The 13,862-nt window shown below is 39.4% G+C and overlaps 1 pseudogene; it reads left to right on the top strand.

The window, feature by feature from the left end:
- Window positions 1–13,862, top strand: part of LOC136835352 (TBC1 domain family member 16-like) — a 96,207-nt pseudogene that overhangs the window by 81,982 nt on the left and 363 nt on the right.

The raw sequence follows: 13,862 nt of genomic DNA, 5'->3' as shown, positions 1-13,862 counted from the left end.
ATAACTCTCATGCCCCAATCCCTGTATGCAGAAAATGCAGATCACCACAAGGAGTTATAAACATTGTAGATGAATGTCAAGTTTTGGGAACAAATTGACTAAGGACAATTTGCCATAATCTAAAATTCAGTAGCCAGGTTTTTAGAGAATGCTATCTGCCAAATAATTTTTAAAATTTACTATTAAAGACAAACTATTTGCACCACCACTATGAGAAACAGCTGTTTTCACTCTCTTTAATAATAATAATAATAATAATAATAATAATAATAAGGGGGATCTTGATCGGTGCTGAATTATGATTGGCTGCCCGGGGCATGTACCCTCGGGCGGAGCCTATTTTCCCAGGTCAATGTGCGAGCGGCGTTGTAGTGCTGGGGATGAATGGAAGAATTTCGATCCTCCGATGCCGAATTTTGATTCGCACGTTCGCTATGGGGATCGCTCGGTGCGTGTCTCCTGGCTGCCGTGGGGAGGAGAAATATTTCCTGTGTAATGTTGAGGGTTGGTTTCTCCTTCCCAATGTGCAATGCTTCCAAGAGGCGTAGGCAGCGGTGGTCAGTAGTTCGGTCAATTATTTCGATGTTCGTGATTATGTTTTTTCTTTCTATTCTCTGGTTATGGACGGTCCTGGCATGATTAAAGATAGCCCTCTCTTGGGTGTGGCAGGAAATCCTCTTGGAGAAACGCATGGTGGTCATACCGATGCAAGAACCGAGGCATCCTCAGACGGGGCATGAGTACAGTACCAGTATACCATGTTGGTTTTCTTCAAGGGGTCCTGCTGAGGCGGGGCTGGGTGGTTACGCATAATCAGGCTGCTCGTCTTTTTGCTCTTATAATAAATAACCAGATATATATTCTTGTTGGAGTCAACAGGGCTGACATTATTTTCGATGATGTTTTTTGAGGGCGTTCGTCTTCTTTATATTTATGGTGAAATTGTCCTTTATAGAAGAGCTCAATGCGTTCAGGGACATCGGGGTGAGGTTCTGACGGTACCATCTATCGATACCGCCTTGATAGACTCTCCTATATCCCGGTTTGGGTGTCCATTGTCGACGAGGGTCTGGGCCACGGAACAACACACACGGAGTAATAGAACATGTAGCCCAGACCCTCGTCGACAATGGACACCCAAACCGGGATATAGAAGAGTCTATCAAGGCGAACATCGATAGATGGTACCATCAGGAACCTCGCCCCGATGCCCCTGAACGCATAGAGCTCTTCTACCAGGCTGTGAGACACTTCAAATACCTGCTGGAGGGGACTGAATTCACAGTCCTAACAGATCACAAATCCTTGGTGCATGCATTTGCAAAGCAGGGAGATGCATGGTCTGCAAGGCAACAGCGACACCTGACCGCCATCTCCAAATTCGGCTGCACCATCAACTATGTCCCTGACAGGAAGAACCAAGTAGCCGATGCCCTGTCAAGTGGTAGAGATCAATTCCCTTCACCTCGGCATTGACTACGAAGACCTGGCAAGAGAACAGGCAGCAGACCAAGTGAAGGCAGACTACAGGACGACAGTGACGGCTCTTAAGTGGGAATACGTGCCCTTAGCAAACTCAAACACAACTCTCCTCTGTGACCCTAGTGCCCGCTTCGAGGAGGAAGCAGGTGTTCGGCGTAGTCCATGGTCTCTCCCATCCATCAGGGTGCACAACGGCGCGCCTCATGACTGACAAGTTCGTCTGGCATGGCATCAACAAGGACGTCCTACAGTGGGCAAGGAGCTGCATCCCCTGCCAGGCGAGCAAAGCATCCCGGCACACACAGTCCAGGGTCGGCGACTTCCCCCAGCCTCGTCAGTGTTTCGGCCACATCCACATGGACGTCGTCTGGCCTCTTCCGCAGTCAGGGGGAGGCAGATACTTCCTAACGATCATAGACCGCTCCACCTGCTGGCCCAAGGCAACCCCCATGGAGGAGGCATCAACAGCGTCATGCGCAGAGGCCCTCCTCTCCAGTTGGATCACCCGTTTCGGAGTGCCAGACAGCATCACCACAGACAGGGATCCAGCCTTCTTGTCAGAGCTCTGGGTCTCCTTGGCACACCTGATGGGTACAACTCTACACAGCACAACGGCTTACAACCCCGCAGTGAACGGCATGGTCGAGAGGGCGCACCACTCTCTTAAGGCAGTTCTCATGGCACGTTGCATCGATGAGAGGTGGAAGGAACAGTTACCCTGGGTCCTGCTGGGTCTCCACACCACACTGAAGGCAATCGGCAACGCCTCCCTTGAGAAAGGCAATGGGGAGACACTGGCCGTTCCTGGGGAATTCTTCCCGCCATTGGCCGATGGCACAGACAACCCCCTCCTGAGGTTGAGGAAACTTGCACAGAAGTTCACGCCCTGCCATAAGACCTTCACCGACAGAACCACCACCTACAGCCCATCCACCTTAGACTCATGCGCCTATGTCTTCGTCAGGGTGGACGCCCGTTGGCCGCCCTTAACCAGACCCTACAGGGGACCCCATCGAGTCATGAAGTGGGCCACCAAGGCATACCTCCTTGACATCCATGGGCGGGAAGACTGGGTCACCGTCGATAGATTGAAACCGGCATCCCTGTTGGACAGTGAAGTACGTGAGGAAACAGGTAGGTGCCCCAGAGTTCCACCCCAGTACCTCCCCACAGACACACCCACTCCCCCGCCAAAGCAGGGTCTGGGGCAGCCCAGGGGACACATCGAGCCAACTCCAGATGTCGGTTCCGCCCCATGCCCACAGTTCTCCAAAAGTAGGGGCCCACTTCAACTGCCACAGCATTCGCGTGATTAATGTTTCATCCAAGAATTGCTCCTCTAATTATTGTCTTGGTGGGGGGAGTATTTGTAAGGGCGTCAAATCGCCTCTCCATTCTTGTGTTTCGCTCTTCATACATACATTAATCATGTCATATATGCGGCCAGCTGCCTCTAAAATATTACAGAGATCTAATTACTTTAAGAAGAGGTTTATCCCTTCAAGCAGGCACATCTCCTGCATCAAATAAATTTCTCAATCAAAATACAAATAATAACCCAAATCAAAACTCATTTACTAAAAAAACTAATCATCTATTGAATTTACATAACATGATACCCAAATTTACCCAAGAAATAAATCCGGTCACACCATGGACACTAAAAAGGGGGAAAACTATGCACATATTTATCATATCTTTCAAAGAAATATATGTCCAACACAGAAATGTACCATCAACATGCCATGGAACACATAAGACGGAAGGGTAATCCCTTCATAATCTACACAGATGGATCCAAAAATGAAGGTGGAGTGGGCTCATCAGCCTATTCAAGTGATAAAACTATCCAAATGGGCCTTCCTCTAATATCATCAGTATTTACAGCAGAATTAACAGCCATACAATTGGCTCTCAAGATTATAACAAAAAAGGAATTCCTTCAGCACTCATATTGAGCGACTCGAGAAGTGCAATTGAAGCAATAGGATCATTTAAATCAAATAATCACCTTGTCCAAAATATACAATGGGAAATACATCAGTTAATTACAAACGGCCTTCAAATTCAAATTTGTTGGATCCCAGCCCATGTAGGCATTGAGGGTAATGAGAAAGCAGATAAAGCTGCAAAATTGGCTTGTACAATCCCCCCAACTACTATGAAAGCACCCATATCAGACTGGCTAGCATCAGTTAAACCCTTAATTTATAGGGATTGGCAAAATGATTGGACAAATATACCCCCACAAAACAAACTAAAACAAATTAAGAACGAAGTTAAAAAATGGCATTCTTCTACCCAAAAGCAAAGAATCAATGAGGTTATTTTAACAAGACTCAGAATAGGACACTCCAGACTCACACATGGTCATCTGATGTCAACTCCGCACACAAACCCAATAACTTGTGAAAGATGTAACATCCCAGTAACAATCAAACACATCTTGATTGACTGTCCCAGATGGCATCATGAAAGAAAGACTTATTTACAAAATAAATCAATAAAGGATATTCTAGCAGAAGGTAATAACTTTTCAATTAATAATATCATTCTTTTCCTAAACAAAATTAAATTGATAAGTAAAATATAATCTTCCTTTTTTTTTTTTTTTTTTTTTTCTTTCGATTGTTTTTTCTAACTCCCCCTTTGTTATTATTTATTTATTTAGTTAACTACTTAATTTTTTTATGTACTCTTTCCCCCATTCTTTTCCCAGCCCGAGAAGAACCCTAAAAGAGTTCAGAGGTCTGGTTAAACAAATCATTTATAACTAACTAGTAGTTATTATTTCAGATTCTTTATATATCTCATTGTATGCATCATTGTACGGCTTGTCCGCCGATATATATATCTACCTTTTACATGTTCTGTAACGCATTATATATGTCTTTTTATGCCTGTTAACAAACACAACCTCTGTATGGATGCAACGGGGGGCCTCAGGTCACCCGCTACCTTTCCGTCCGCTTTCCACATTAACACCTGTCGAGAATAATAAGGATCAGTCTTTCACTTCTGACATTTCTTGAACCTCACAGCAGTTGTGGATTAGTGACTTGGCCTATGTGCTGATTTCTGTGGAACATATATACACATTACTCACGGAAGTTTCACCTATTTGCAGTATTTTTCAAAGACAAATATTCACAAATTACTGTATTTTCATATCAATTTCGTGACTAAATGCACTTTTTGTGATAAAACTATTAAAATATTGAGGTATAAGCATTTTTAGAGGGTTTTTTGGTGTTTTGAACTATCAAAATGGGCAGTTGTAAGCATTTTTAGAGGGGTTTTCAGTATTCACGGATTTGAGCTATTCGCAGGGGCTAGTGGTACACATACCCCCCCGAATACCAGAGGTCAGCTGTACATTTTTATATCTTGAGAGAATTTAGTATAAAACTCTGTTTCTTTAAGTATATTGTGGTATGTGTTAATCATAGTTTGTTAGGATGATTTATTTGACTAATTTCCATATTTCTTTGTTTTTAAAATTAGAGTTACCTTCGAGAATTGCTTGATTGATGACACCTCGTTTCTTCAATCACATGGCGAATCAGCAGGATGGCATGGATTTGTTATTCTGTCATCGATGGATACTTCTGTATGTATACGCAGACTCTATATTTTCCTAATTTCTTGTAAAACTTTGATCTTTTGTTATTTGATAAGCCTGTAGTACATTGTTCTTATTTAGATTCCTTCCATGTAAGAATACAATAAGAATACAGTATGTGGTAAGCATATTTGAAAAAAGTAGCTCGTTTTTGGTAAATAAAAAATTCTGAAAGTGGTAAATGGCAATCTTGTCTAGAAGGTGAATCTCACAGAGGACTGCAGACCACTTATTCTCTTCGTAAGTACCTGTCTTGATGCATGGGTATTTACTGTCTCAGTGAGAGAAATACCTTGTTGAAGTTACATGACTCTACCATAGAGTATAATTCTATGTATTGACATGTGATGGATGAGAGGACTCTTAAACAGGGAAGATCTCATTTCCCAAATCTAAATACAGTGGCACCTCAACTTACGGACAGTATGGGCGTCTGACCCTTCTGCTAAGTAACAAAATCCGCTAAGTAACAAAGGCTGGCCATGACTTATATGATCAAGTACCATGGGGCCAACTTGCATAGCTTATATTGTAGCATAGTTCCATATATAGCATTTCACAGCCTCTCCTAACAAATATTTTATAATTATCATTGTTTGAAATACTGAATTACTTATCATTACCTTTCTATTCAAGTTGAAAGTGGTGAACTACCTCTAACCCTTCATCCTGACTTCATAACAATGAATAATGAAGTGAAAAACTTTTTGATCATAGAGATAATCACTAATTGCCATTCTCCATGAGAGCCAATAGACTGAGTTAAGAAATCTATATATATAAGAATGGATGTATGTATGTATGTTTGTGTGTGTGTGTGTGTGTGTGTGTGTGTATGTTCCAGGATAACTCTGAAATACATTGAGCAATTTCAACCAAACTTGGCTTACATATGACTTACTATCTAGAAAAGAATACTGTGGGGGTAAGACACTACACCGAAGGGTACCAAAGGGGTGGGAGTGGGAAGGGCTTCCCTGAAACAGGACTGGTTCTGCCCCATAGACTTAGTAACTAAATAAACTCTACAGGTTCAGCATACCTTGCAGTTGTGCTTTCGCTGAGATGAATAGTGACAGTCTTGGTGCCCTTTAAGTACAAGTTCAGCTAGGCAATGTAATTGAAGCAACTATCTCAACACAGAGAGAGAGAGAGAGAGAGAGAGAGAGAGAGAGAGAGAGAGAGAGAGAGAGAGAGAGAGAGAGAGAGATTATCAGTTGTCATTCAGTTTTCCTGGGCAGTGCCTATATTTACAAAATTTCCTCCAGCAATAGACCTACTTCAAAAAACAACTTGCAATAAAACATAAAACATTAACATTTACACTATGCAATAAAGACAGATGGAACCATTCTTCAGTAGGCATGGGATTTGCAGCCACATCAACCAACAAAACATACTACTTTTCCTTGTCTAGCAATACTTCTGTTTTCACAGCTATAGGATCATCCATCAAAATTATTAATGATAGACAATCACATAAATTGATCTATCACCAGTGGGTGATAGATCACTCAGTAGACCTCTCAGCCAGGTATATCCCAGGCAAGAGGAATGTAGTGGCTGACAAGCTAAGTCATCAGGGTCAGGTCTTAGGGACAGAGTGGTCTCTGCATCAGGAGAGAGCAGACAGGCTCTTCCAACTGTGGGGAAGGCACATGATAGACCTGTTTGCTACAAGGTTCAACAGGAAGCTAGAGGTTTATTGTTGGTGGTTCCAGACTCCTTTGCTGTGGCAGAGGATGCCCTTCAACATCCTTGGTACAATCTGGAAGTTTACGCTTTTCCCCATTTTGCCTGATCCGTCAAGTCTTGAGCAGGGTAATGATTTCAAGAATCTCAGGGTGACCCTAGTAGCTCCTATGCAGAGTTGTTCCCAGATGTGTCAACCCTTTTGTCAGCAGTTCCGAGAGAAATTCCTCCATGGCACAATCTTTTCTGCCAACCTCGCATCAAGAGATTTCACCAATCGGTAGGATCCTCTCTTCACGGTTGGAGACTATCCAGTATCTCCTGTGGACGAGAGGCTTTTCTTGCAGAGCAGCAGCAGAGATGTCTGGCTATCTCAGAAGATCTTCCTCAGCTGTGTAGCAGGGAAAATGGCCGTCTGCTGTGATTGGTGTCGTCAATGGGGTTTCTCTCTGGTTAGAGCTTCTGTTCAGCAGGTAGCTGACTTCCTTATTTTTTCTCCTTAGGGAGAAATGCCTTTGTGTATCTACCATCAAAGGCTACAGTGCTGCTTTGGATATGGTCCTACGTTTGAAAGATGTAAACCTGTCTTCTTCATGGGAAATCTCAATGCTGCTCAGAAGTTTTAAGCAATTTTGTTCTCCTAGAGAACTTAAACCACCTAATTGGGACCTGACTTGTGGTACAGTACTAAGCAGTCTCACTTTTGCTCCATATGAACCTTTATGACGATCAGACAGGAACTTGACCCTCAAGACGGTCTTTTACTGCCCTTGGCATCATTGAAGAGAATGGGTGAACTTCATGGTCTCTCTTTAGCATTAAACACACAAGGGTTGGGTGTCCGTAGCCTTCTGAATTTGTAGCCAAGATTCAAAATCCCTCAGCTCATGGTGACAGATTTGAGTCCTTCTCAATACCTTCCTGGGAGATTTTGTTGATAACGATCTGAATGAATTGCTATTACAGTATGTCCTGTCAGAGCACTGCTTAGTTACCTTAAAAGTACCTGTCACCTCAGACCTGGGTGTTGAAGACTTTATGTTAACATAGGCTGGAACAAGAAAGAAGTGTCCAAGAATACCGTCTCTTTTTGGCCCTGTGAGGTCATCAGACATGCTTATAGTTCTTCTTCAGCCTCTAATGCTGACACAGTGGACAGTTTGTATTGTACCTAAGCTGATGGTATTAAAGTGAGAATGAATAAGATGACTGTTCTCTTTTTCTTTTCTCTTTCCCTTGGCAGTGAGAAAGATTAGTCCATCATGTGCTGGAACAGGTTAGATAAACAGGTGAATGAGTGGTCATTCTGTTTAAGTATATGTTATTCATACATGAATTAAATACTTTCAGAAACTAGTCCTTCTCTCTAACAAGGGGAGAGAACAATAACAGACATAGTTGGTGGCTAACTTAGGTTTGTTGTCTGAACAGATATTGCTTTTTAACTTACACTTATACAGTGTCTCTTCACTTTGTGTATTACCCCAGTAATGTACTAGTCTGACTGTTTGATAAACAATTTATATAGCAGATCAGAGGCTTACGTCTCTTTCCTTTGCCTTCCGTTAGCCAGGAAGTGGGACCAGGTGTCTCCCACCAAAAATGAGTCTATCCTTATGTTAAGACCCAGGTTTGTTCTACATATGAACACATGACAAATTTTTAATTAATTTGCATTTTTCATAGCTAACAAACCTGCGGTCTTAACGTATACTGCCCACCTCTGCCTCCCCTCAATCTGGTTACCTGGGCTGGGAGAAACTGAATGTCAAGGCATCATGGGTGGGAGGAGGTCAACGGATACCTCTTTTCTCGTTGGCGAACCCTGTTGCCACCAATTCCTTGTTCAATAATTTTATATATTTTTACCCGTTTCCAGCTGGTGCTAGAAGAATTTATCCTTACTTTAAGACCGCATGTTTGCTAGCTATGAAAAATACAAATTAATTTAAAATTTGTCATATTTTCACTTCACAAATTATTTGAAGATAGTAAAAATGTAGTCATATGTTGGATTTCTGCCTATGTAAGCATTAGGAGAAATGAAGAAGCTGGCAAAGCAGCCAAAGCTGCAACTGTTATGATAAGAGCACATGTAGATATTCCTATTAGTGATTTTCTAACATCTCCAAACTTATTGTACTGACATAAATGACGTATATGGAACAGTGAGCATTATAGTAGCAAATGAAAACATATGAAGCCCAATGTTCAAATATGGAATTCATCATACGAAAAGGAATGGCACACAGTTAATTTTGACTTGTTTTAGAATTGGTCACTCATTTGAGGTATTGTATTTGATGTATAGCCCAAGTACAATACCTGTATGTAATCACTGTAGAGTAAAATTTTTCTGCATAGACAAATGTCAAGTTTTGGAAGTAAGTAAAGAAGGTTTGTCAAGTTCTCCGTCATTATCAATCAACCCAATTATAGCAATTTTAAAAGTTTTAATTCAATAAAATATAAACTTTTATCATTAATAGACAAATCCTTTGGCCAGCCCCATGAGGGGTGAATTCAAATAAGCTCAAGTGGCCTAGATAAACTACAGTACTTGATAATAATAACACACAATACCGTGATTCAGCTAACCACAGAGGACGAGAGGGAAATTTTGCATACACCAACTTGCCTTTACTGCTTTATCATCTCTTTCCTCCATAGTGGAATGACTTGTCTGGTTTTTGTGCATGACACCTGAATACACTTAGATTGTGTTTGTATTGGAAAAATTGCATAATGTCTAGTTCTGGATCATTATTTCTAACCCAGTCACTTGTAATTGTTTCTGGCATTTCACTCTTTCATGTAATAGTAGTTTCACTGCTAGTGGTATTGCCATTCAGTGTATAGTACAGTACTACCATAATTACCTTAGTTAAGAAGTCTTTTCTTTAGGTGTTAAAGTAATATGCCAAGATGACCTGTTGTTGTTCATTGCCAAAGAATTGGTAATTCTTGTGATTAACTGACTTGAAATATCCTCAGCTATATGGCAGTTACTGATCAGTCTCCTTAACACTCAAGTAGTGTGCTTGTTTTATGTCCCAAACTTGTTAACCCTGGAAAATATTTCTTTCCAGAGTTAGACTGAGGCGTATAATCGTGCCCTTTCTAGGCTTATTAAGATGTTGTTGTATTATACTCTTACACCTCATAATTGAATGTTGTTGTGTTGTATTATACTCTTACACCTCATAATTGAATTTTTTTTTTTTTTTTTTTTTGAAGGGACAGCAGGAGTACAGTAATTTTGTCTTTTGTTGTCAATGTACCCTTCTCTTGTTATGCTGTTTCCTCTTTTATTGACCCAATAAAGAACTTATTTGGTACAGTAAATTTTAGGTTGAAGAAAATTGCAGAAGAAAGTTACACAACTGAATAAAGTATCAGTTACAGTATAGTATATGTTTTTAAAAATATGCTGAACAAATTTTTAGGTATTTGCTTTATTCTGGCAGAAATATTGGTATCTAGTGAAAGCTGTAAATTTTTCATTATTGACATGTCTCTTGCTGGAAGATATCATTGTTGTTAAGCAGTTGGAAAATACCACAGACACATTTCTCCTCACCTAAAGGCTTTTTTCTTAATTGGAAATTAAAACTTGAATTGTATTAAAGTTCAAGAAGTTGAAAAGCTAGTTAGAAACCAGCAGGAAATAAAAGCATTGCAGTTGTGGTTCAAAGAGACAGTATCTGTACTGCTAGGAGCTCTCAGTAGTACCTCACATTATTGTGCTCAAGGCCTACTGCAAGTGGTACTCCTTAGGCATTTACAAGGAGAGAGGATAATATACAGCACATTACTCCTGCATCCAGTGATGTATTTTTGTGCATGTTATATGTCTTAATGCAGTGTTGTAATTTTTATGCTTTGTTTTCTTATAACTAGTAATTTCCTATGTAGTAAAATTTTTGGAATTTATGCTATCTACTTCTTTTCCAGGTGTTTTAAAAGAGAATTTCCTGAAGATGAAGCCTTGGCAATGTGGGAAGCGTGCTGGAGTAACTATCAGACAGATTATTTCCATTTATTCTTGGTTGTGGCAATTGTTAGCATATATGGAAATGATGTTGTAGATCAAAATTTGCGACCTGATGAGACATTATTGTACTTCACATCTTTGGCAAATCACATGGATGGACTGTTGGTTTTAAAGAAGGCAAGTAATTTTATTTTTGTGTGTGTGTGAGTGAAGGAGGAGTTATGAGAAAATAAAAGATCAATTTAAAGAAGGATATCTGAATTTCATAATTAAAGATTACTATAAAACATATTTTAGATGTTCAGTTTCATTTGCAAGAAATAGCTCCATTCTGTGCAATAGGCAACAGACAGTGCTAGTTGCCCTATTCCACACACCCAGGTTATGAAGATGAAATGAAAAATAATTATGACTTATTGAGACCAATTTTAAAAATAGTAATTTTAAACTTTGAGACTTAATTTTTAGCTTTATTTCAGGGGTTGCTTCAAATGTGTAATAAAAATCACAGTGTGTGTGTGTGTTTGTGGGGCACACTGCATAGAAAAAGGATATGTATCACCCATCAAAAAACAAGTTTAGATGTAGGAAAAACCTATTTTTTGTAGCTGCTGTGAGTCCTCAAAGGGTTACACTCTCATAGTCCCTTGAGGGCTCTATAAGACAGACCAACCAATTACAAAGAATTCTCTTACACTGTAGTTGGTCTCGACCAAAATAGTGCTGTTGGCACAGTGATAAAGTATAAGGACTCAGGATGGGAGGACTGCCACTTCTGTCCCACAATGAACGCCTTGGTTTTCTTGACACCTCACTATCACAGATGTGACAACAGCATGTATGTCGGCTGTCTTCATTACGCCAGGTCTGTGCAAGATAATGTTCACCCCATTCCCATGCCTTTTTATTAAGGAAAGTGGGTGGTTTTGAGGACTCATAGTAGCTACCAAAAATAGGTTTTGATGTAGGAAAACCTATTTTTTGATAGTATAACTTAGTGTTCATCTTCAAATGAGCTTACAAAAGAAACCAACAGGTAACGAAATGGCATAGCTCCTAATAAATAAAATCCCACAAACCAGATCAGTTTTTAGTCCAAAGTACAGTCACAGGTTACTAACCATTTTCTTTATTCCAGATACCCATTAGGGTTTGGCAATAAAGAACAGTAAACAACACACAAACCAATATATGTATTATTCTTTGTGGTTTGAAGTGACTTGCCTAATTATGTTGGGTCTGGCTGCAGGATTATTGTGCCTTCCCAGCAATATCTCAGCATGACCACCACTCTCACAGCGATAGTGTTTCAGGAATTTTTTATTCAACGTAAAGTCACAGGTTATCAACCATTTTCTTTATTCCAGATACCCATTAATTTGAGCTCTTGCATAAAGGAACTATCATGTTTTAAATGTAAATTGCTTCCTCATTATTTTAAAAATGGCTGAATGTGATTAGTACTTTAGAAAGAATTTTCAGATAGCTTCTATCTCTAAATTTCATAAACCATTATTTGACAGTCTGCACCAAGATGAATTTTATTGTATAACTAATTGTATCTACAATGTATTATTCAAGTAGAACTGTAGCAAACGCTAGCTAACTATGAAGTTTGAATTATTTGACTTACAAAAAGTTGGATAAAGAAAACTTGTGGGGAAAGAAATGGCAGTAATTATTCTAAATTTTCCTGTAAGTTGTACTGTATATGCTCTTTGTAGATCTTGGGATAAGTGGTCACTGTGAAACTAAGTTTTCTCCTTTTTATAGGCTCGAGGACTCTTGCATCAGTACCGTAGCATGAGCCATCTACCGTGCACACTAGTAGGACTCTGTGAACTCTGTGGTCCTGGTATGTGGGATTCAGGTCATGTTCCTGTTGTGGCATGCATTGGCCATGAAGGAGATGCCCCTTGCCCACTCAATCAACAGTCTTCTTCCAGCACAAATAACAACCCTAGCACAGCCTCCTGACACACTACAAGGAAGGTGCTTCATCAGCTTGTCTTGTGCAAGTGAGCGGATACTTGGCAGCAATTACGATGAAAATGAAAAAAGCAAAAAGCAAGAAAACAAATATATCTATTGTAGCCGTATGATTCAGTGTTTCCAGAAGGGATGGAAGAAAAATAACAAGCCTTAACAGTGACCAAATCACAGTTATCTACAATGAAAGATAATAAAAATACAATTTATGATGGTAATTGTGTTATTCACTGTCTGGGAATGTCAGTAAAATATTTTTTAATTCTGAAAATATTGTTGGAATTTTATGTTATAAGTCACTCAGTGTCTCATTTTGTCAGTAAGTTTTATTTTTTTAAAATATATTTTTGGGTGAAATTGTACATTTAAATAATTTACCGCTTTTAGCTTGCCATTTCGCTAGTTCAGCTACATAAATTGTGGTATCTTGATAAAGTGTAAAGGTACTACTATCATAATGTCTGTCAACAAGTAGTCTTAAAGCATTCAGCTTTGGTTTTTTTGTACCAAGTATTAATTTGGTGCCAACTGACAGAGCTGTATATAAATGAAGTAAGTTAATAACATTACTGTGTAGTTACAGTTCCCTTTCAAGTAGTGAAAATAAGTATACACAACATAGGTACACATTATGTTGGAATATTGGTTTTGTACAGGAAAGAAAGTATGAGTATTTCAAGAAAATGAATATTCACTGTTTTATATTACAAATATTAGTTAATATTAACAGGATTAGAGTTGTGAAATTTTCAGTATATGTAAATTAAAAACTAGTTGATAGAATCGGGTTGTGTCTGTGAATAGCATATATTCAAGTGAAAAGTCACTCTTTTGTTGGTTTAAAAGTTTTGCTTTTTGTTGGTGTGTGTTTGGAACTCAAGTGCAGTGCAAGAAGACTTTAATTTCTTATACAGATATTTAGTTTTGCTCAAGAATACTAGAGTTGGGTAAGAATTAATATATTTTTTCTTATAAGTATTAATGTAGCATTGATGTTGTATATTTAGCCAGTATTTTGACACCCAAATTTATTTAATTGTTTAGCACAAGACTATGTACTAGCAGAAGGATGAACATGATCAT

The sequence above is a fragment of the Macrobrachium rosenbergii genome, chromosome 55 (assembly GCF_040412425.1).
Source record: "Macrobrachium rosenbergii isolate ZJJX-2024 chromosome 55, ASM4041242v1, whole genome shotgun sequence".
Lineage (NCBI taxonomy): Eukaryota > Metazoa > Arthropoda > Malacostraca > Decapoda > Palaemonidae > Macrobrachium > Macrobrachium rosenbergii.
Note: the sequence above shows the minus strand (reverse complement) of the source record. Positions and strands in the feature narration are given on the sequence as shown.